Source organism: Saccopteryx bilineata, chromosome 1, assembly GCF_036850765.1.
Source record: "Saccopteryx bilineata isolate mSacBil1 chromosome 1, mSacBil1_pri_phased_curated, whole genome shotgun sequence".
In the NCBI taxonomy this organism is placed as follows: domain Eukaryota; kingdom Metazoa; phylum Chordata; class Mammalia; order Chiroptera; family Emballonuridae; genus Saccopteryx; species Saccopteryx bilineata.
In genome coordinates, this window is record NC_089490.1 from 142,776,045 (window position 1) to 142,796,024 (window position 19,980).

Sequence of the window (19,980 nt, forward strand, 5' to 3'; positions counted from 1 at the left end):
ACTTGTGATCTCACATGAGTAGAAAACACCTGATTTGGTGAGGCAGGCTGAGAGGTGAATAGAGAATGGAAGGACAAGGAGTCGGTTTTGTTTCTCTGTTTCTGAGCTCCAGATGGTCAGGGTGGAGGAAAGAGTCGTCCTAATAAGTGGGGAGGGTATGTTAGCTAGGCTGACTGATTAAACATTCTTTGAAAACCAGTTTTCTGACTGTACAAATTCTTTTTTCTTGGTACAAATCTCCTACAACCTGCACAAACCTTCTACAACTTACATAAACCTTCAACTTTCATGCACTTTCTTATCCAGAAATAACTGGCCTTCATAACAACTTGCATTTCCTTTTTCTTTCAAAAGTATTTCCAGGCCCTGGCCGGTTGGCTCAGCGGTAGAGCGTCGGCCTGGCGTGCGGGGGACCCGGGTTTGATTCCCGGCCAGGGCACACAGGAGAAGCGCCCATTTGCTTCTGCACCCCCCCCCTTCCTCTCTGTCTCTCTCTTCCCCTCCTGCAGCCAAGGCTCCATTGGAGCAAAGATGGCCCAGGCGCTGGGGATGGCTCCTTGGCCTCTGCCCCAGGCACTAGAGTGGCTCTGGTCTCGGCAGAGCGACGCCCCAGAGGAGCAGAGCATCGCCCCCTGGTGGGCAGAGCGTCGCCCCTGGTGGGCGTGCCGGGTGGATCCCGGTCAGGCGCAAGCGGGAATCTGTCTGACTTCTCTCCCCATTTCCAGCTTCATAAAAATACAAAAAAAAAAAAAAAAAAAAAGTATTTCCATACCTTATACCTTCTATTATCAAAACCATACAATTTCTTTCCAGTCAGAACTCTTTTGATTTAAAAAATTTTAACCTCTAGTGACAATCAAGTTGATTTTCTTTTTATCCTAGTTTCCCTTTTCCCAAATCCTGACTAAAAAAGTCCTTAGTTTTTTCATATATTTGCCATACATAGACCAACCAGCTTCAGGTTTGTGATTGGAGTAAGGCATTTCGTTTTTCTATTTTAGCAGCAGTGAGAGTTGTCAGGATCATGGTGTGTGGACCTGTCCATGTGAAAGTCAGTCCTTGGGTGATGTAATGCTGGAAGTGCCTCTTGGACAGTGTTTGAACAGTTTGCTGAGTGACCTATAAAACCTGCAAGTACTTAGGGAAAGGGTGTTACATTTCTACACTTTGCAGTTAGAGTTTAAGTCCTAGTGACCACTGCTTCTAGCTGGGATTAGCAGCAGGTCTCAGCCTATAATAGGCATGGGGCACTGAGATAAGAGGAACAAAGGAGATACTAAACATTAAATAAAGCAATAAAATCAGACTGTCAATACCCACAGTAGAGATCTTTGAGGGATAAATAAAACTTAAATATTCAAGTAAGGCATAGTAGATGGTCCTTGTGTTTACAAGAAATAAGATCAGTTTACCTGCTACTTGGAAGAAATACCTTAGGCTCGTGAATGATGTCCTTGGGACTTCGGTGGCAATTCCCAGCACGCTGGGCAAGGTCAGGTCACAGGTAGCTGGAGCAGGGCTAGAAGAGACTGAATCCTCCCTCCATGGAGAAAGGGGGCAGCTTACCTTCTCGTGTCCCTCTTTTCACAGCACAGGTGTGTCACCGGTGGGGCTGGGAAGCCTGGCAGGCTTCAGTTCAATGACCTTTCTTTCCACTCTGGAGCAGGGCCTTGATGAAATGCTATGAAGCCCCTTAGGGCGCTGGAGCCAAAAGCTGGTATTTCCTGACTTCTTTTGGGCCTTATTTGCCTTTTATGTTACTTCCTTGGTCATTATAGACCTTAAAAGCCATGCTCAGAAGATTTCACTGAGGGGCTTGACTAAGAGAGCAAAATTGGGAATTCAGTGTTTAAAGAAGCCTATTAGACTGAGGAAAGAAAATATTTGATCTGTTGTGGTAGGTGGCTGGAGACTGTGGAGGGTCTGAGTTTGAGCTAGGGTGAGACTTCAGGTGGTGAGGGTTAAAGTAATGCCTAGATAGACTAGGGACTGAGAATAAAGTTGAGCCTTAGCAGAGAAGACAGGATAACACTTCATAGCGAGGAAGTTAAGAAGGGTGGAGGTGTGTCTCCTTGAGGCAGGCAGGGAGGGGCTGCAGAGGAGTAGATTATCTACATATTGTAAGAGAGTAGTAGTTTTGAGATTGCATGCTGCTAAATCCTGAGCTAGTGCCTGCCGAAACAGGTGTGGGCTGTTTCTGATCCCCTGGGGTAAGACAATCCAGGTAAACTGCTGGGCTGCACTAGTGTCCAGGTAAAGGCAAACAGAAAGTAAGAGTCAGGGTGTAGAGGAATGGTAAAGAAGGCATTCTTGAGGTCTAGAACCCTGAAGTGAGTGGTGTTTGAGAAAATGTGTGACAGTAACTTGTAGAGATTAGGGACCACTGGATGGAGGGGAATTACTGCCTCATTGATTAGGTATAAGGCTTGTACGAGGTGATAAGCTCCTGAAGGTTTTCAAACAGGAAAGATGGGGGTATTGCAGGGAGATTCCATGGGGATGAGTAAATCTGGTTTATGAGGTGGGTAATTACTGGTTTAAGGCCTTAGAAACAGACACAGTTACACATTAAACAAAGACTTCACATATTATGAATAAAGAAATTTAAATGAGCGCGCTTTACTTGTTTCAATTCAAATTATACTAGAGATATTTTCTGACAAACAATGAGACAAGACGGATTATTCACTGACACAGTTCAATAGACGATTTTGGTTTTTTTAAGTTTTTCGAGATGGCAGGGAGTTGCCAGCAAAGAGGGGAGGAAGAGAGAAAGCAGACGGATGGACAGTCTGAGCAGCTGGATGGAAAGAAGGAGGGTCAGAATCTGCAGGAGGAGGAGGGGGAGGGTAAAGGTACTGGTGTGGCACCACATGGTCAGAGGAGTCAAAAGGATTTAGAGTTCTGAGGAGAGAGGAGAGGGCGAGGAGGAAAGAGGCACAGTCACAGTTTGTAAGGAAGGAGGAGGGGTCGGAGAGGAGACAGAACTGCAGTTTGTAAGGAGGGAAGAGAGGTCAGAGATGAGACAGGCACAGCTTCTAAGGAGGGGGGAGGGGACAAAGAACACAGTGGAGAAGGGAGAGGCCCCTGGCCAGCAGGGGAAGAGAAAGAGAGACTGGTGAAATGAGAAAACAGGATTAAGTGAAGGCAAGAGGCTTTCTGGAGGGAAGAGACTCCAGCAAAAAAATTTGCTGAGAGACTAGAGAGGGGTCCCGAGAGAGGGGTGCCCCAGGGGTCAGGCAGGAGAAGGAGAGAGTTTGGGAGTCCGCGGGGAAGGAAAGATTAGGAGCAGAGGTTTTAGGTGAGGTTTCTTTGGCCAAAAATAGCCTGCGTGTAGAACAGAAAGTACAGAAATTAAGGACAGGAGAGAAGGGAGAAGAAGAAAGCCTGCACATAAGGAATTTCTGATGCCCTCCCCGTCCGGTAGCAGAAATTGTCAAGATGTCTTAGGATATTTGTAAAGCCAGGAGCCAAGGCCAGGGCCACTATCAGAGGAGCCCAGCCCTTGCAGGTTCGCATTGGATTCGGACAGTCGGCAAAGAAACAGCGGAGCCAAAAACTGGTGGGCCATAGTCTTTAATTCTAGCTTTGCACCCGGTGGGCAAGTAAAAATACACACTGGGCTCCAAAACCCAGTCACATTCAGTGCTCACAAAGCTACTGACTTATCCGAGTTTCCTAGAATCAAAGGTTTCTAGCTCACCAGACTTATTCACCTCTGTTCCCCATCTCCTTTCCTTATCCCAGATACAAACTGCCCAAATTGGCTTCTCACTCAGCATTCCACCATCTTGGCGGCTTCTCCTGGCCTCCTCCACGTGGCCTTTCTCTGCTCTCCTCTGCTCTCTCTTCTAATGATTATCTCAGGAACCAAGAACCCAAGCTCCCACTTCGTCCCCATTTTATAGTGTAGCAATCCAAACTCTTAATCCAATATACAAAGTAGGGAAGTCTCTAATACAAATCACCTCTGAGGCATGATTGGATTGTACCACCCTACATCAAAAAAGGGTGGGAAAGGCTTAATCCCAAAACCAAGCCCCAGGCTACAATTCTGAACACACATAAATATCACCTGGGCAACGGCCTCTTTAACAAAGTGAGCATAATACATTTTATCTGCCCAACAATATTGTAATTGAATGTCCTGTTTTCAGGCTAATGGGAGTCATTGTCTAGTCTGTACTGAGGCCATGCCGTGTTAGAGAAGAAGATTAATTTCTTTGGTTTGAGGTCTGAGAGACCGAGTTTGGTGAGGATTTTTATGAGACATCCTAGAGGTGTCTGGTCGGAAGGCTTAGACCCTGAAGAGCCCATAGTGGAGACAGGTGAGCAAGAGGGGGCGTCCCCACCTTTTGTCACTGTCCCAAGAGGAGAGAATCTCCGTGTGGGGGAGTCGTCCCTGATAGAGGTCGTCACCACCTGTCAGGGAGCTCCGAGGACGAGAAGTCCGAGAGAGTGGAGAGGTTTGGCTAGGCGCCTAGTCTTCCGTGCAGTCCACTGAGACTGAAAGTCAAACCCCTCAAAACATGAGGTGTGTCAGAGAAAACCATCCGACCAGAAAGGGGTATTTTTAGAGAGAAATTTAGAGGCCAACCGGGGAAGGGGAAGGGAGAAACTCCTTACCTTTCTGGTCCAGCAGGGGTTCAGGACAGGGTTAGACTGCTGGCCAATTACATGTCCAAACAGAATCAGGGAGTAAGCCCAGGCGAGCTGCCGCTGCCCATTGCTTCCCTGGTTGTAAGTTTGGACAGCAAAGAGGGATCGTCCAGGCAGTTAGTACCCTGTCCCGGCTTTCAGCACCAAATGTAAGAATGAGACGGCACTCGACCACCAGATGTGCAGGCTTTATTAGGGGAGAAAGACCTGCTGGGGCACTCCTCCAGGAGAAGTGCACCGGGTTACAGACTAGCGGCGAGTTATGTAGTGTTTGGGAGAGCCTGAGGGGATACTGAGGCAAAAGTCCTGGTATGTCCGGTATGCTTCTCCTTGGGGGGCTTCGAGCATGTGGGTGTTGAATCAATAGTCCTGGTATGTCCGGAGCCCCTCCTTGGGCAGCTTCTCAGCTTTTTTGAAATTCCTCTGTCTCAGGGTCATTAGTCCAGTAAGGGTGAGGTCTGACAGATAAGCAGAACATCAAGAGGGCAGTTTGGAATTCACGTATCCATCAGTAACAGACTAGGGGCGAGTTATATAGTGTTTGGGAGAGCCTGAGGGGATACTGCGGCAAAAGTTCTGGTATGTTCTCTTTTATGGTTTGAGGATTTCAGCTTTCTGGAATGCTCCTTCTTGGGGCAGTTCAACCAGCTGCTTGGAATTCCTTTCTCTGAGGCAATAGTCCAGTAAGGCTGAGGTCTGACAAGTGGAACATCAAGAGGGCAGTTTGGAATTCACATATCTATCAATAATCATTACATATCTCCTAATATTTATACCAAGATTTCAGCATCACAGGGCTATGAAATAACAAATAAAAAGGAGAATTAACAAGACTCTTGAAATATCATATACATTTCTAACATAGAAAATATTTTTTCCACAACAACAGATCCTTGGTACAAAAAGGAAGTCTTTGTATTTGGCAGACTATACAATTTTATATGTCTCATCATTAGTACATTTTAGTACAATTTACAATAAGAGGATTGTAAACTACTACCCCAATGAACCACTGATTTACTGAGATAAGTAAGAAATGGTCAAAATGCAATCACTATTTCGTAGCTATCCAGCTGGCAAAGAGATGCTAACCCTCTTTTTGACCTACAGTGCTTTACACCATCAAGTCAATATAAGGGTCAGGGTGCCCGGGATTCCTGGTGTCTAAGGAGGAGCAGGCGCCGGGAGCTGGTCGAGGAGTCATCACTTGGCTCTGCTCCTTGGTACATAAGTGACTGCAGCAGGGGTCCTGGAACACTATGGAGGCGCACTATCCCTGCTGCAGCTTCTCCCCCCACCCTTTTTTTTTCCTTTTGCAAACATGGCTTCTTTCTCTGCCTTTTCTCCAGCAGACATTAGCAAAACAATAGCCCCTCCCAAGGAGGAATGTAATCCCATCCGCCACTTGCAATCAACTGCCCTGCTCTGAGTGGCGGCCCAGCACTATTTTTTAACAATAAAAGTAGCAAACTAGCCTGACCTGTGGTGGCGCAATGGATAAAGCGTCGACCTGGAAATGCTGAGGTCACCGGTTCAAACCCTGGGCTTGCCTGGTCAAGGCACATATGGGAGTTGATGCTTTCCAGCCCCTCCCCCCTGTCTCTCTCTCCTCTCTCTATCTCTCTCTTTCCCTCTCTCTCTCCTCTCTAAAATGAATAAATAAAAATTTTCTAAAAAGTAGCAAACTAAAAAAACACAAATTTTACAAACTCATTTTTCCAACAGTGGGCTATTCTAGTTCACAGGAGGTCCTCGATTTCCCCGGGGAAATGGTAATCCTGTAATCCCCTGAGAACCCTTTCTTACGATTCTTGACCATCATGGTTAAAGCAGTGGGTTTCCCCTGTGAACCTCATTCCTTCCATATCAGACAACAATTATGCCACACAAAAGAATTGGGGAAGGGTAGGGGAAATTTGGAGGGGACCCACAACTTGCTTTGGCCCTGTGGGAGAGAGTCAGAATCCTCTCCTAGTGTCAGTATCATTCATTCCGCACTCATCCTCTTTCCCACAACTTCTCACACACCAGTGGAGGGCAAGAAGTCACTACTCCTAACTTATGGAGGGTGTTGGGCAGATAAAATATATTATGCTCACTTTGTTGAAGATGGTGCTGCCCACGTGGAAGCCGTGGCCCAGGTGATATTAATGTGTGTCTCTGTAGGCTGTGGGCAGGCAGGATCCTTGTAGCCTGGGGCTTGGTTTTAGGATTAAGCCTTTTCCACCCCCCTTTTTTTTTTTTTTTTTTTTTTTGTATTTTTTCTGAAGCTGGAAACGTGGAGAGAAAGTCAGGCCAAGGAGCCATCCCCAGCGCCTGGGCCATCTTTGCTCCAATGGAGCCTCGGCTGCAGGAGGGGAAGAGAGAGACAGAGAGGAAGGGGGGGTGGAGAAGCAAATGGGCGCTTCTCCTTTGTGCCCTGGCCGGGAATCGAACCCGGGTCCCCCGCACGCCAGGCCGACGCTCTACCGCTGAGCCAACCGGCCAGGGCCCTTTCCCACCCTTTTTGATGTGGGGTGGTGCAATCCCATCATGCCTCAGAGAAGTGACTTTGTATTAGAGACTTCCCTATTTTGTATATTGGATTAAAGGTTATGAATCTACACTATAAAGTGGGGGCAGAACGGGAGCTTGCTCTCTTGGTTCCTGGGATTATTAGCATTAGAGAAGAGAGAGCCGAGAGGAGAGGAGAGAGGCCACATGGAGGAGGCCAGGAGAAGCTGCCAAGATGGCAGAGTGCTGAGTGAGAAGCCAGTTTGTGCAGAGGTTGTGCAGGGAGAAGGAAGGAGATGGGGAACAGGAGAGGCAGCCAGAGGGTCTGTCCCCAGTAATCCCATCACCCATAATCCCATCACCCATTCTCCTTCCTGGAGCTGCAATTCATTTCAAGGAGCTGATAACCAACAAGGTCCACACCTTTGTTATTTTCCAAACATTTCCATCTGGCCCTATTCCCTTTTCTTTCTCTAAGATTCTTCTAAAGAAAAGTTCTAATCTTTTCTATTTTCCTTCTTAATACTATTCCTACCCCGTATCTTCCAAATGGGTAAAACTTCTTTGGGTCAATATGTGGATATCTGAAACTAGTTTCTGCTCTATACTTCCTCCAGTACTCTCTTAGATCTTTAGTTAAATTGCATCAGAGGCCTGGCCTGTGGTGGCACAGTGGACAAAGTGATAACCTGGAATGCTGAGGTCACGGGTTTGAAACCCTGGGCTTGCCCGGTCAAGACACATATGGGAGTTGATGGTTCCTGCTCCTCCCCCTTCTCTCTCTCTCTCTCTCTCTCTCTCTCTCTCTCTCTCCTGCCATCTCTCTAAAATGAATAAATTAAAAAAAAAATTTTTTTAATTAAAAAAAAAGAAAAAAAATTGCATCAGAGATTTTCCTGACAAAGAGAATCTACAAAATAGAGAATTTACCATTTACATTTTGTTGGTCAAATAAGTTTGTAAATAATGATATATATGTTTGCTCGCTTATAGTTTGCATTGGATGTGGGGGGACAGGCTGTAAGCAGGCAGGATTCTTATAGCCTAAGGCTTAGTTTTAAGATTAAGCCTTTCCCACCTTTTTTGATATAGGGTGGTACACTCTCATGAGGAATCCCATTATTGCCTCAGATAAGTGACTTTGTATCAAACACTCCCTTGTTTGTATATTGGATTAAAGGTTTTTATTTCTATACTATAAAGTGGGGCAGACCGGGAGCTTGCTTGCTCGGTTCCTGAGATTAGCATTAGAGAGGAGAGCAGAGAAGGCTGCGTGGAGGAGGCCAGGAGAAGCAGCCAAGATGGTGAAGTGCTGAGGGAGAAGCCAGTTTGTTCAGAGTTTGTGCCGAGAGAAGGAGATGGGGAACAGAGGTGAACAAGGCTGGTGAGGTAGAAACCTTTGATCCTAGGAAAACTCATTAGCTTTGTGAGTGCTGAATGAGTGGGTTTTGGAGCCCAATGTGTGTTTTTACTTGCCGGCCAGGTGCAAGTTAGGATTAAAGCTAATGGCCCACCAGTTCTTGGCTCCGTTGTTTTACTACCGACTGTCTGAATTAAATGCAAACCTGCATGAACCAGGCGGCTGTGATGGTGGCCGTGGCTACTGGCTTTACACATTTACTCTTGACTTTTAGGCACAGTTCAACATACAAGGCAAAGGGTTGCTATAAGGTATTTTTCCCCACTGAGAAGGAAGGAAGGGGCTGGAGCTACGAAGTGTGGAATAATAAAAGGCTTTATTGAATACAGAGTGCTTCCTGCCCGACGCCCGAGGAGTTTCCCTAGTCCCGGGGACAGAGGCTAGGCAAGTCACAAGGTGTGACCCATGTGAGAGATATTTAAAGGGTCCCTAGAGTGGTCGAGCTAATACCACATGGTGAAATCTCACTGGCTGATGGAGGTGTCGTTCTTCTCCAAAGGGCTCCTGGGAAGTTTCTTTTGGTGCGGTTGGTGGTGGGCGGTCCTAGCCAAAGTTTCTGGGTCTGAGTTCCTCACATGACCATGCCCCATTATCCACCAACCTTACAGGTGCCCCGTCAGGAGCCTTTCAAGTGCTCACCTGGCCGCGTCCCTCACAGGAGCTTAGGTGCCTCTTAGCATTGGTGGGTGGGTATAAAGCCCCAACTGGGGTTAGAGAGTATCTGATATCACCCTAAGCCATATGAGGATCACCACAGAACCACAGGTTGGAGCCCACTTGGACTCCATAGTTATTTACCATGGGGCCACAAACTGGAAACTCAGGTTCAGACACCAGAGATCCCCACTCACACACCAATCATTTAGGGATTTTTAGACAGAAACAATAAAAGCAAAGAATGAGATCTCAACATGGACAGACAGCACAAAGGTGTCTGTAAGGCCAGTAGCCACGTCCACTATCATAGCCGCCTGGCCCATGCAGGTTTGCATTTGATTTGGACAGATGGTAATGAAACAATGGGGCCAAGAACTGGTGGGCCATTAGCTTTAATCCTAGTTCACACCCGGCAGGCAAGAAATACACACAGTGGGACCTGACCAGGCAATGGCGCAGTAGATAGAGCATCAGACTGGGATGCGGACGACCCAGGTTTGAGACCCCAAGGTTGCCAGCTTGAGCATGGGCTCATCTGGCTTGAGCAAAAAGCTCACCAGCGTGGACCCAAGGTCATTGGCTTGAGCAAGGGGTTACTCCATCTGCTGAGGGCCCATGGTCAAGGCACATATGAGAAAGCAATCAATGAACAACTAAGGTGTCACAACGAAAAACTGATGGTTGATGCTTCTCATCTCTCTTTGTTCCTGTCTGTCTGTCCCTATCTATTCCTCTCTCTGACTCTCTCTGTCCCTAGAAAAAGAAAAAAAAAGGAGAGAGCAATCAATGAACAACTAAGGTGTCACAACAAAAAATTAATGATTGATTCTTCTCATCTCTCTCCGTTCCTGTCTGTACCTATCTATCCCTCTCTCTGACTCTCTCTCTCTCTGTCTCTGTAAAAGAAAAGAAAAAAGAAATACACACAATGGGAAAACATTTCCCTTTTCATTCAGGGCTCCCAAAGCCACTGACTTATCCTAGTTTTCCTAGAATCAAAGGTTTCTACCTCACCAGCCTTATTCACCTCTGTTCCCCATCTCCTTCTCTCTGCACAAACTGGCTTCTCCTTCAGCACTCTGCCATCTTGGCTGCTTCTCCTCTGTAATGCTAATTTCAGGAACTGAGAGAGAGAGAGCCCCTAGTCTCCCTTATTTTATAGTGTAGAAATTAAAGCCTTTAAGCCAGTATACAAATAAGGAAGTCTCTGATAGAAAACCACTTATCTTAGGCATAAATGGGATTCCTCATGAGAGTGCACCACCTCACATCATGCAACAGTCAAAGGTGTGGGGAAAAGCTTAGTGTTGAGAAGATCTTAGTATTAAAAGGGTGGGATCTTAGTACTAAACGATCTTAGTATTATAAAGACCCAGCCTGCTTACAGACTGTCCCCCACACCCAATGCAAACTATAAGCGAGCAAACATATACATCATATTTGCAAACTTATTTGACCCACACTGGATGAGCCCCCAAGTGTTATAAAGTAGTGTACTTTAATCCATAGGTTACACAGAGACACCAGACCCAAATGAATTTTTGAGTTTGTTAATTAGCCAGCTAGCTACACGGGGCACAATTCTAAATCGTGGAGAAAGTCCCTACAGTGCCGTGGCTGATTATATACCCCAAATCACATACCGGTTGGGGTGGGTAAGAAGGGGCTCATGATCCCTTTGTCTAGAGCAGTGGTCCTCAAAGTGTGTGCCAGGCCTGACCAGGAGGTGATGCAGTGGATAGAGCGTTGGACTGGGATGTAGAAGACCCAGGTTCGAGACTCCAAGGTCGCCAGTTTGAGCGCAGGCTCATCTTGTTTGAGCAAAAGCTCACCAGCTTGAGCCCAAGGTCACTGGCTCAAGCAAGGGGTTACTCGGTCTGCTGAAGGCCTGAGGTCAAGGCACATATGAGAAAGCAATCAATGAGTAACTAAGATGTTGCAACGTGCAACAAAAAACTAATGATTGATGCTTCTCATCTCTCCGTTCCTGTCTGTCTGTCCCTGTCTATCCCTCTCTCTGATTCTCTCTCTCTGTCTGACTCTCTCTCTCTGTCTCTGTAAAGAAAAAAAGAAGTATGTGCCAGGGAGCACTGGTGCGCCCTAGAAGATTTCCAGGTGCACCCTTTGGTATTGCAGAGAAATATGTGCCTGTTGGGGACCAAAAAACCAACAGGTTTTTGGAGCTTAGATTTTTGGGGGACAAAGGTGTGGGGAATTGGCTCTAAGCTGACAATCTGCCCAACCCCCTGCCTCACTTGCCTGGTTAGGTTGCAAAAGGCTGTTAAGCTGTGGTGCTGGATTGTTTACACTACCCCCCATGTTCCCCCAAAAGACTGGAGGCAAGTTTCTTCTATCCTTTGTTTGGTGTAAAGTTAAGATGATATGTATGGTGGGGGTTTTCTGCACTCAACATAATTAAGAGTAAAAAGAGAAATTCTTCAATGTATTGACGAGAAAATGAGAGTTTGCCTTTCAAATATGTGCCCAATGTTGGTCAAATAAGTTTGCAAATATGATGTATATGTTTGCTCGCTATAATTTGCATTATGTGGGGGGGGCAGGCTGTAAGCAGGCAGGGTTGTTATAGCCTAAGGCTTAGTTTGTTTGTTTGTTTGTTTGTTTTTTTGCATTTTTCTGAAGCTGGAAACAGGGAGAGACAGTCAGACAGACTCCCTCATGGGCGATGCTCTGCCCATCCTGGGCGTCGCCATGTTGCGACCAGAGCCACTCTAGCGCCTGAGGCAGAGGCCACAGAGCCATCCCCAGGGCCCGGGCCATCTTTGCTCCAATGGAGCCTTGGCTGCGGGAGGGGAAGAGAGAGACAGAGAGGAAGGAGGGGGGGGTGGAGAAGCAAATGGGTGCTTCTCCTGTGTGCCCTGGCCGGGAATCAAACCCGGGTCCTCCGCATGCTAGGCCGACGCTCTACTGCTGAGCCAACCGGCCAGGGCCCCTAAGGCTTAGTTTTAAGACTAAGCCTTTCTCACCCTTAGTGACTTTGTATCAGAGACTTCCTTGTTTGTATATTGGATTAAAGGTCTTGATTTCTACACTATTGTTGGAATCCATGGGAGTCCAAAAGACCAGAGTAACAGGCTTTATTGAAAGGAAGAAAGGAACCCTGCTGGGCACTTCTCCCGGGGAAGAAGAGCACCAAAAACAGACTGAGGTAAAACTTTATAGGGTTGGGGATAGCCTCGAGCAAGGGTGTGCTGGTATGTTCTGCTTTCTGGAATATCTTCATTGGGGTGATTGACCAGCTTCCTGAAGTTCATTTTTCCCATGGGCGATTGTCTGGTAATTAAGGGTGGGGTCAGGCAGACAAGCGGAACAGCAAAAGGGCAGTTTGGAATTCACATATCTATCAACTATAAAATGGGGCAGAGGAGCCCATGCTGGAGGAGAGCAGAGAAAGGCCACATGGAGGAGAGGAGAAGCAGCCAAGATGGTGGAGTGCTGAGAGAGAAGCCAGTTTATGCAGATTTTGTGCAAAGAGAAGGAGATGAATAAGGCTTATGAGCTAGAAACCTTTGATTCTGGGAAACTCAGATAAGTCAGTGACTTTGAGAGCCCTAAATGGAAAGGGAAGTGTTTTCCCACTGTCTGTATTTCTTGCTTGCAGGGTGCAAGCTGGGATTAAAGCTAATGGCCCACCAGTTCTTGGCTCCATTGTTTCATCAACATCTGTCCGAATCAAATTCGAACCTGCATGGGCCAGGCAGCTGTGATGGTGGCCGTGGCTACTGGCTTTACACCCAAACATTGAAGAAATCACTGGGACACATCAGGCTTATGATTCTCATAAACACAAGAATGAAAAAACTTAACACATTTGTGCCAGGACATGCTGAATTTACTAAATATTACTAAGAATGTATATGTGTGTGTGTGTATGTATAACGTTTTGTTGTTTTTTATTTTTTAACCCCACTTTTTTATAAATTCTAAAAAGCATAACTCAAAAAATGTAACATAAAAATGTTTTTTAATGTCAGAATAAATTTAATTTTGTCATATTTATTTCATTTAATTACCATAAAATCATGCTTGGACTTTATATTTTTTCTTTAATATTTGACTTAATTATTATAACATATTCCTCAGAAATTTGCATATAGTGCACCTACAATTATTTGTAGAATTTTTTTTTTTTTGTAGAATTTTAAATGTGCCCTGACTTCAAAAAGTTTGAGAACCATTGGTTTAGAAGTATACTCTCATGACTTTAGGTTGAGAGGGTGAGTCAGAATGTAGGAATTCTTTTTTTTTTTTTTTTTTTTTTTTTACAGAGACAGAGAGAGTCAGAGAGAGGGATAGACAGACAGGAATGGAGAGATGAGAAGCATCAATCATTAGTTTTTCGTTGCGCATTGCGACTTCTTAGTTGTTCATTGATTGCTTTCTCATATGTGCCTTGACCGCAGGCCTTCAGCAGACCGAGTAACCCCTTGCTGGAGCCAGTGACCTTGGGCTCAAGCTGGTAAGCTTTTGCTCAAACCAGATGAGCCCGCACTCAAGCTGGCGACCTTGGGGTCTCAAACCTGGGTCTTCTGCATCCCAGTCCAACACTCTATCCACTGCGCCACCACCTGGTCAGGCTAGGAATTCTTAATTAAGGTACATAAACATATTTTTTAAGATTTTTAAGAAAGAGAAGTGAAGGGATTCTCAGATAAGTTCCATCTTCCTTGCTCTGTAGTTAAATTTTGACTTATCTGACCCAGTTACCCTTGCAAGCCCTTCCTCATTCTTCTCTTTCCTTTCTCCACAGAAAGGAGGGGGTAAGAGGCCTGATTTTTCTTCTTTAAAATGGTATTGCTAGCCCTGGCCAGTTGGCTCAGAGGTAGAGTGTCGGCCTGGCATGCAGGAGTCCCGGGTTCGATTCCTGGCCAGGGCACACAGGAGAAGCACCCATCTGCTTCTCCACCCCTCCCCCTCTCCTTCCTCTCTGTCTCTCTCTTCCCCTTCTGCAGCCAAGGCTCCACTGGAGCAAAGTTGGCCCGGGCGCTGAGGATGGCTCCATGGCCTCTGCCTCAGGTGCTAGAATGGCTCTAGTTGCAACAGAGCAATGCCCCAGATGGGCAGAGCATCGCCCCCTGGTGGGCATGCCAGGTGAATCCCTGTTGGGCGCATGCGGGAGTCTATCTGACTGCCTCCCCGTTTCCAACTTCAGAAAAATAAAAAATAATTTAAAAAAAAAAGAAAGCTGGTTTGGGGAAAAATAAGGTGCAAAAACAACTTCAACAAAGTCCTGAGAACCCACAATAGTTGGCATAAACTTCTCTGGATGGGATTGGTTGCATGGTGCCAGTTTCTTTGTTTTTGTTTTTGTTTTTTGGTGTGTTTTTTTCATTTTTCCGAAGCTGGAAATGGGGAGGCAGTCAGACAGACAGACTCCCGCATGTGCCTGACCAGGATCCACCCGGCTTGCCCACCAGAGGGCGATGCTTTGCCCCTCTGGGGCGTCGCTCTGTTGCATCCAGAGCCATTCTCGTGCCTGAGGCAGAGGCCACAGAGCCATCCCCAGCGCCCGAGCCATCTTTGCTCCAATGGAGCCTCGCTGCGGGAGGGGAAGAGAGAGGCAGAGAGGAAGGAGAGGGGGAGGGGTGGAGAAGCAAATGGGCGCCTCTCCTGTGTGCCCTGGCCGGGAATTGAACCTGGGACTCCTGCACGCCAGGCCGATGCCCTACCGCTGAGCCAACCGGCCAGGACCATGGTGCCAGTTTTGAAAAGTAGTCTGACTTCCCCACACTCAGAAGGGGGAACACCCTAGGAGGGTCTACCGAAACCATTCTCATGGAGGGAAAAAGGGTATTTTTCATCCAAAAACCAACAGGGATTCCAAGGATGTCGTTCAAAAGGAGCAGAGAAGACTACAGAAGGAGAGAGAATTTTGCTCCCCATTTGGGTATCTGCTTAACCAGCTTGCAAGGGGATGTCCTGGGTTCAGAGGGGCAGAATGACAATTCATCTGGGGTGCATGTGCAACTGACATTGACCCAGCTTGAGCCAATGGGCTACATTATGTGTCTTTGGCCAACTACCTACCTTCAGTCTCACTAAGTCAATAAGATAGTGTTTGGTCAATGGGAGGCCACTGCAGGCAATCAGAAGGGACTAGGGGAATGACATCTGTCCTCCGCCAAAGTTTACCTTCATGTTCAGTTATAGATACTCCCTCTGGATTCCAGGAACAGCTTGTTCCCTGATCCCATCAACCGGTAGTGGTGGCAGCTCTCAGATAATGCTGGCCTCCAGATGTTGCCCTAGCCTTGATGGTGTCCCTTGGCCCTGCTCACACCTTTGTAAATGGTCCCTTCTTCCATGCTCTTCATTTATCTCATCTGAGGTAGCTGCCAGGCCCTGACAGTTACATTCCCCAAAGTGGTGGAAATCCGAAGCAAGCCAGTCACGTGGGTGTTCATGGGTGGTGGCTCAGGCACAGCGAAATCTGAAAGAACAATCCCTGGAATGGGAAGGGGAGAGAGAGGAACATTTTCTACTTTAAATGTCTACACTTACCAATTGTTTCTTTTTCTTATAGAAAGACTGCCTGGTGGTTTAAATTATAATTATTAACATATGTAATTGTACTTTATATATATATATTTTAAGATTTTTTTTAAACATTGTGATGTCTTTATTTATTTATTTATTTTTTAGGGAGACAGAGAGAGGGATAGACAGGGACAGATAGGAACGGAGAGAGATGAGAAGCATCAATCATTAGTTTTTCGTAGCTACACCGTAGTTGTTCATTGATTGCTTTCTCATATGTACCTTGACTGTGGAGTTACAGCAGACCAAGTAACCCCTTGCTCAAGCCAGCGACCTTGGGTCCAGCTGGTGAACTTTTTTTGTTATTATTCATTTTAGAGGAGAGAGAGAGAGAGAGAGAGAGAGAGAGAGAGAGAGAAAGGGGGGAGGAGCAGAAAGCTTCAACTCCCATATGTGCCTTGACCAGGCAAGCTCAGGGTTTTGAACTGGCAACCTCAGCATTTCAGGTCGACACTTTATCCACTGCACCACCACAGGTCAGGCTAGCTGGTGAACTTTTGCTCAAACCAGATGAGCCCATGCTCAAGCTGGTGACCTCGGGGTCTCGAACCTGGGTCTTCCGCATCCCAGTCTGATGCTTTATCCACTGCGCCACCGCCTGGTCAGGCTTTAAGATTTGATTTATTGATTTTACAGAGAGAAGGGGGGGTGATGAGAAATAGTTGCGCCCTGGCCGGTTGGCTCAGCAGTAGAGCGTCAGCCTAGCGTGCGGAGGACTCGGGTTCGATTCCCGGCCAGGGCACACAGGAGAAGCGCTCATTTGCTTCTCCACCCCTCCGCCCCGCTTTCCTCTCTGTCTCTCTCTTCCCCTCCCGCAGCTAAGGCTCCATTGGAGCAAAGATGGCCCGGGTGCTGGGGATGGCTCTGTGGCCTCTGCCTCAGGTGCTAGAGTGGCTCTGGTCGCAACATGGCGACCCCCCGGAGGGGCAGAGTGTCGCCCCATGGTGGGCGTGCCGGGTGGATCCCTGTTGGGTGCATGTGGGAGACTGTCTGACTGTCTCTCCCTGTTTCACTTCAGGTCAGTGCTCCAATCCACTGCACCACCACAGGCCAGGCGTACATTATATTTTTCAAAGGAAAATTGCTCAGCACTGTGACTGGCATGTAGTAGGACTGAATATATAAGGCCCGTGAGAAGCCAGAGGACAGTGTGGTTCAGAACAAGGACTCCAAGTACAAGGGTTCAAACCAGGACTAGCCATGCAAATTGAGACAGGTCCCTTCACCTCTTTGTCTCAGTGTTCTTACCTAAAAACTGGGGAAGTAGTAATGTGGGTGTGAAAATCAGATGAGTTGAAATGCACACACAGTCACACGTATACTGACATTCAGTCACACACACTCATATACACTGAATAAAGATCAGCCCACTTACAGCAGGGAAACCTCACACATGCTCAGAAGATGTGTCATTAGAGGAATAAGAAAAATATTTTTATTTTTTTTAATTATTTTTATTTATTCATTTTAGAGGAGAGAGAGAGAGAGAGAAAGAAAGAGAGAGAAGGGGGGAGGAGCAGGAAGCATTAACTCCCATATGTGCCTTGACCAGGCAAGCCCAGGGTTTTGAACTGGCAATCTCAGCATTTCATGTCGACGCTTTATCCACTGCGCCACCTCAGGTCAGGCAAGAAGAAAAATATTTTTAAATAAGAATTCTAAAAGCAAAGAAAGAATATGATTTTCAGCTTCAATTATATTAAATATTTGCTCATTTCATGTTGCAGTGGTTTTTGGTTTTGGTTTTTTGGGGGTTTTTTTGTATTTTTCTGAAGCTGGAAACGGGGAGAGACAGACTCCCGCATGCGCCCGACCGGGATCCATCCGGCACGCCCACCAGGGGCGACACTCTGCCCACCAGGGGGCGATGCTCTGCCTCTCCGGGGCGTCGCTCTGCCGAGACCAGAGCCACTCTAGCGCTTGGGGCAGAGGCCAAGGAGCCACCCCAGCGCCCGGGCCATCCCTGCTCCAATGGAGCCTTGGCTGCGGGAGGGGAAGAGAGAGACAGAGAGGAAGGAGGAGGGGGTGGAGAAGCAAATGGGCGCTTCTCCTGTGTGCCCTGGCCGGGAATCGAACCCGGGTCCCCCACACGCCAGGCCGATGCTCTACCGCTGAGCCAACCGGCCAGGGCCATGTTGCAGTGGTTTTGTGTTGTTTTATTTTGCAGCCAGTAAGCCTGCTGGCTCCCAAACTGTGAGCTCCTGAAATGTTCTGACACTTGTGGGGGGGGGCACCCCACCACCAAGCCAGAGGGAGCAAGTCCTGGGGCTGCCGCTATCCAAGTGCTGAAGGAAATGCGAGCCCTGCCCGCCTTCCATCTTCCTCCTACTATTGCAGACCCGTGAGACCTCCATTTCCTGCAACATCTAGGTTAAAATAAAGTCCAGGCAGGTCATACCTCTCTGGGGGGAAGAAGTATTGGGTTTTCCCCCTCTCCTCAGTGTTTCGCTTCACACTCCAGGCCAGCTATGCATCAAAGACCCTTGTAATTTCTCATATGTAACCACAGATACTTAAATTTTACTGAATCTTCTAATGATAGTTTTGTGGGCTTTTTTTAACATCGGTTGCCACATTTCCCAAAACCTAACTTTTATGACTTTAAAAAAATTCAAATTTTGGAATGTGATGCAAAAAGAAGGGAAAGGGAGGAAATTCTCACTAGGGACTGAAGCTTACCAGATGTCTCCATTGTGTTGCACATGCTTACTTATTCAATCTCCACAACAGGGACATGAAGCATTTACAATTTAAAGTAAATGGAGGCTTAGAGAGAGAAATGATGTTCCCCAAGCCAAACAACTAGTAAATAGCAGACTGGGATTGTGGCCTAGAGAGCACAACCCCAGGCTGTGGTGGATCCAGGCTCATCTGACTCTTACTCCTTCTAGTTACCTGCTCCACCTTCCTTAAAGAGTAGTTTTGTTCTCATGATTCAACATGGGGCCCCAGCTATGCCATCATTTTTTCAAGCAGCAGGAAGAATAATGAGGAGAAACTGGGCAGAGAAAGTGTTCCAGGTTTCTCTTAAGGAAGGTCTCCAGAATGACCACATAATCTTTGACTTCTTCATATGAGATAGGACATAGCCATTTAATCAATCTAGCTTCAAGAAAAGCTCTAAAAAATTATTTGTATTTCAGCCTGCCATACACCTAACTAAAAACTAGGAATTCTAAGAGGGTATAAATGATATCAGGATACAAAATTAGCAGTCTCTGACACAGTCTACCTTGTTGACTATCAAAACAACAATGTGTGTCATTGGATGTGGGTTTTTGTGGTCTGAAACTCTAAACACTTAAAGAAAATTATCACTCTTAACACATCCAAGAATGTAGTAGCAATTGTATCATGGCCATTTAATACCCAATTGAGACTTTGTTTCCATCAATGGCAAACTAGGTTATTTGGATTAAACTTTTAGCTTTTATTTTTTATTTATTTATTTTTTTACAGAGACAGAGAGAGAGTCAGAGAGAGGGATAGACAGACAGGAACAGAGAGAGATGAGAAGCATCAATCATTAGTTTTTCATTGCTCATTGCGACACCTTAGTTGTTCATTGATTGCTTTCTCATATGTGCCTTGACCACGGGCCCTCAGCAGACCAAGTAACCCCTTGCTTGAGCCAGTGACCCTGGGTCCAAGCTGGTGAATTTTTGCTCAAACCAGATGAGCTCGTGCTCAAGCTGGCGACCTCAGGGTCTCGAACCTGAGTCTTCCGCATCCCAGTCCGATGCTCTATCCATTGTGTCACAGCCTGGTCAGGCAAACTTTTAGCTTTTAAAAATCACCTCTTAATGCTGGCTACTTTTATAGTTTCTTAAATGAATAAATGACCTGAAAAGATGATAGAGACTTACAAAGACACTATTAAATGAAAATAGAAACCCAGAGATAAAATGAACATGACTTATACTTTTGCCTTCCAAGCATTCCCCAAGTCAGGAAAATGTGAAACTCTATTTTTTTAAAGACTTTATTTATTCACTTTTAGAGAGGAGAGAAGGAGTAGAGAGAGAGAGAGACAGAGAACGGGAGAGGAGAAGGAAACATCAACTCCCATATGTGCTTTGACCCAACAATCCTAGGGTTTTGAACCAGCAACCTCAGCGTTCCAGGTTAACATTTTATCCACTGCGCCACCACAGGTCAGGCTGAAACTCTATTTTGATTACCTCCTAATTGGGGAG